Here is a 5,137-nt window from a genome sequence, read left to right as displayed (position 1 = left end):
TACAACCCCATTTCGGTGAGACCGAGATCCCTACAGGTGACACCGATTTGCCTAGGGTTTGTGGCAGTGGCTATGACATCTGAACTCGGTGGCGCCGGGTAGAAAGAATCGGTAGGGCCGAGTTTGACTTTTGGATTAGGTCATATGTGGATATGAGAAAGTAGTTGAGGGTTTTGGAGCATATCACTAAGCACTGTAGAGCAAGAAACTCATTAAGCAACACCTCATCCCTCCTTGATAGTATTGGCTTTTCCTATAGACTCAATGTGATCTTGGATCACTAAAATATAAAATGTAGAGTCTTGAGCTTTTTGAGCTTGAGCCAGTCCTTTTCTCTTTAGCATTTTGAGGGATCCACTTTTCTCATCCAGGCCATGCCATTCATTGTGTTTTTCCTAAAATATTCATCTTGGAATAATGTTAGCTCAATGAGCTATATGTTGTTAGGACTTACCAAAACCACCTAGGGATAGTTGCACTTTCAAGTATGACTTTGACTGGATCTTTTTTACCATGAATTACAATGTCTAGTTAGTCCATGATCTTCACGGGTGCTCTGCATTTATGTTTTGCGGTCTTAGAAAGGGCTAGCGAGATACCATCTTATTATATCATGTTATGATTGTTTTGAGAAAGTGTTGTCATCCGAGATTTATTATTGTTGCTTGCTAGTTGATTATGCCATTGATATGAGTAAACATGAGACCTAAATGTTATTGTGAATATGGTTAGTTCATAATCTTTGCTGAAAACTTGAATGCTGGCTTTACATATTTGCAACAATAAGATCAAACAGAATTTGTAGAAGTTTTTATTTATCACTTTCAGTTTGTCAGCTGAATTGATTGAGGACAAGCAAAGGTTTAAGCTTGGGGGAGTAGATACGTCTCCAACGTATCTACTTTTCCAAACACTTTTGCCCTTGTTTTGGACTCTAACTTGCATGATTTGAATGGAACTAACCCGGACTGACGCTGTTTTCAGCAGAACTGCCATGGTGTTATTTTTGTGCAGAAATAAAAGTTCTCAGAATGACCTGAAAATCCACGGAGACACGTTTTAGAATTCATAAAAAATACTGGTGAAAGAATCAGCATTAGGGGGGCCACACCCTGTCCACGAGGGTGCAGCCCCCCCCTTGGGTTGCGCCCCCTGCCTCGTGGGCCCTCTGGGACTCCACTGACCTCAACCCCAACTCCATATATTCACGTTCGTGGAGAAAAAAATCAGAGAGAAGGATTCATCGCGTTTTACGATACGGAGCCGCCGCCAAGCCCTAATCTTCCTCTGGAGGGCCGATCTGGGGTCCATTCGGGGCTCCGGAGAGGGGAATCCATCACCGTCGTCATCATCAACCATCCTCCATCACCAATTTCATGATGCTCACCGCCGTGCGTGAGTAATCCCATCGTAGGCTTGCTGGACGGTGATGGATTGGATGAGATTTTTCATGTAATCGATTTAGTTTTGTTAGGGTTTGATCCCTAGTATCCATTATGTTCTAAGATTGATATTGCTTTGACTTTGCTATGCTTAACGCTTGTCACTAGGGCCCGAGTGCCATGATTTCAGATCTGAACCTATTATGTTTTCATGAATATATGTGAGTTCTTGATCCTATCTTGCAAGTCAATAGTCACCTACTATGTGTTATGATCCGGCAACCCCGAAGTGACAATAATCGGGACCACTCCCGGTGATGACCATAGTTTGAGGAGTTCATGTATTCACTAAGTGTTAATGCTTTGGTCCGGTACTCTATTAAAAGGAGGCCTTAATATCCCTTAGTTTCCAATAGGATCCCGCTGCCACGGGAGGGTAGGACAAAAGATGTCATGCAAGTTCTTTTCCATAAGCATGTATGACTATATTCAAAATACATGCCTACATTACATTGATGAACTTGAGTTAGTTCTGTGTCACCCTATGTTATAACTGTTGCATGAGGAATCGCATCCGACATAATTATCCATCATTGATCCATTGCCTACGAGCTTTTCACATATTGATCTTTCCTTAGTTACTTTTCCGTTGCCACTGTTACGATTGCTACAAAAACTACTACTGTTACTTTTGCCACCATTACCATTACTTCCATACTACTTTGCTACAGATATTAAGTCTTTCAGGTGTGGTTGAGTTGACAACTCAACTGCTAATACTTGAGAATATTCTTTGGCTCCCCTTGTGTCGAATCAATAAACTTGGGTTGAATACTCTACCCTCGAAAACTGTTGCGATCCCCTATACTTGTGGGTTATCAAATACCTTGCTGAAAACCGCTTGTCATTTCCTTCTGCTCCTCGTTGGATTCGACACTCTTACTTATCTAAAGGACTACGATAGATCCACTATACTTGTGAGTGATAACCCACAAGTATAGGGGATCGCAATAGCTTTCGAGGGTATAGTATTCAACACAAATTTATTGATTCGACACAAGGGGAGCCAAAGAATATTCTCAAGTATTAGCAGTTGAGTTGTCAATTCAACCACACCTGGATAACTTAGTATCTGCAGCAAAGCATTTAGTAGCAAAGTAGTATGGAAGTAACAGTAACAGTAGCAAAAGTAACAGTAGCAGTTTTGTAGTATTTGTAACAGTAGCAACGGTAAAGTAAATAAGCAAAGCACAATATGTGAAAAGATCGTAGGCATTGGATCAGTGATGGATAATTATGTCGGATGCGGTTCATCATGTAACAGTTATAACATAAGGTGACACAGAACTAGCTCCAGTTCATCAATGTAATGTAGGCATGTATTCCGAATATAGTCATACGTGCTTATGGAAAAGAACTTGCATGAAATCTTTTGTCCTACCCTCCCGTGGCGTAGGGTCCTAATGGAAACTAAGGGATATTAAGGCCTCCTTTTAATAGAGTAATGGACCAAAGCATTAACACATAGTGAATACATGAACTCCTCAAACTACGGTCATCACCGAGAAGTATCCCGATTATTGTCACTTCGGAGTTGTCGGATCATAACACATAATAGGTGACTATAGACTTGCAAGATAGGATCAAGAACTCACATATATTCATGAAAACATAATAGGTTCAGATCTGAAATCATGGCACTCGGGCCCTAGTGACAAGCATTAAGCATAGCAAAGTCATAGCAATATCAATCTCAAAACATAGTGGATACTAGGGATCAAACCCTAACAAAACTAACTTGATTACATGGTAAATCTCATCCAACCCATCACCCTCCAGCAAGCCTATGATGGAATTACTCACGCACGGCGGTGAGCATCATGAAATTGGTGATGGAGATTGATCGATGATGACGACGACGACGAATCCGCCTCTCCGGAGCCCCGAACAGACTCCAGATCAGCCCTCCCAAGAGAGATTAGGGCTTGGCGGCGGCTCCGTATCATAAAACGCGATGAAACTTTCTCTCTAGCCACATCTTATAAATGAAACTCTACTGAAGGAGGTGATTGCTTAGGAGAAAAGTAGAAATTTTGCACGAAAGTATTGGTGAGTAAGAGATACTGTTCGATCTGGTCGTGGAGGAAGTCGGTGAGGCCTGCATTATCAACCAATGAATAAAAATCATCATGAATCCTGGCTGCTCTCAAGAAATCATCACAAGGCCATTCACACGGCCATACTTCCGCCACACGAGGAAGATTATACTTGGGCTTTTCATTCTCCTTAGCTTGTTTATCCTTAGAGCCTTGCCTAGAAGAGCCCCTCAAGAAAATTTTCTTCATCTTTTTCTGAAAATTTCTGAAATTTTTAGTAACTCAAAATAAAAGTGAACCAAACTAAACAAGATTGATAGCAACTACTCCTACAAGTGCCTAGAGGTTGTATCATGCATTAGAATTATTTGGGACCATATAAATTTGACATGCAAGCTCAAGAACAGGGTCACCTATGCAGCAAAAATTTGCAATGAATAAAGCACTAGAACAAAAACTAATTGGACCATTGGAGGAGTCCCATACCAAGGAACAATCTCCCAAAGCAGTTTTGTGAATGGAGCTTTGAGCAAGGAGATCGAAAATCGCAGCAAAATGAGCTAGAACTCGTGCTTGAGCTGGATGGTGATTTTTTTAGGAGGAAGAAGAAGTGTGTGGGTGCAGGAATAAGTGGAGGGGGGCCACCGTGGACCCACGAGGCAGGGGGCGCGCCCTGGACCCTCGTGGCCAGGTGCCAGCTCCCCCTTCTGTGTTCTTAGTGCCAGATATTCTCAAATATTCCGGAAAAAATCATATTAAATTTGTAGGGCATTTGGAGAACTTTTATTTTTGAGGTATTTTTTATTGCATGGATAATTCAGAAAACAGACAGGAAATACTATTTTTTTTCTTTATTTAATCTAAATAACAGAAATTAAAAAGAGGGTACAGAAGGTTGTGCCTTCTAACTTCATCCATCTCATGATCATCAAAAGGAATCCACTAACAAGGTTGATCAAGTCTTGTTAACAAACTCATTCCGAATAGCATGGAACCGGAGAAATTTCAAATAACACTAGGTTACCTCAATGGGGATATGCACATCCCCAATAATAAGAATATCATATTTCTTCTTGACAGTAGGAAGAGGATATTCAAAACCTCCAATAATTATAGTTGGAATTTTTCCAATAGAATTGATACTGTGAACTTGAGGTTGTTTCCTCGGAAAGTGTACCGTATGCTCATTACCATTAACATGAAAAGTGACATTGCCTTTGTTGCAATCAGTAACAGCCCTTGCAGTATTCAAAAAGGGTCTACCAAGGATAATCGACATACTATCATCCTCGGGAATATCAAGGATAACAAAGTCCATTAAGATAGTAACGTTTGCAACCACAACAGGCACATCCTCACAAATACCTACAGGTATAGTGGTTGATTTATCGGCCATTTGCAAAGATATATCAGTAGGTGTCAACTTATTCAATTCAAGTCTACAATATAAAGAGAGAGGCATAACACTAACACCGGCTCCAAGATCACATAAAGCAGTTTTAACATAGTTTCTTTTAATGAAGCATGGTATAGTTGGTACTCTCGGATCTCCAAGTTTCTTAGGTATTCCACCCTTAAAAGTATAATTAGCAAGCATAGTGGAAATTTCAGCTTCCGGTATCTTTCTTTTATTTGTAATAATATCTTTCATATATTTAG

This window comes from Triticum dicoccoides, chromosome 3B (genome assembly GCF_002162155.2).
Source record: "Triticum dicoccoides isolate Atlit2015 ecotype Zavitan chromosome 3B, WEW_v2.0, whole genome shotgun sequence".
Lineage (NCBI taxonomy): Eukaryota > Viridiplantae > Streptophyta > Magnoliopsida > Poales > Poaceae > Triticum > Triticum dicoccoides.
This window is presented reverse-complemented; position numbering follows the sequence as displayed.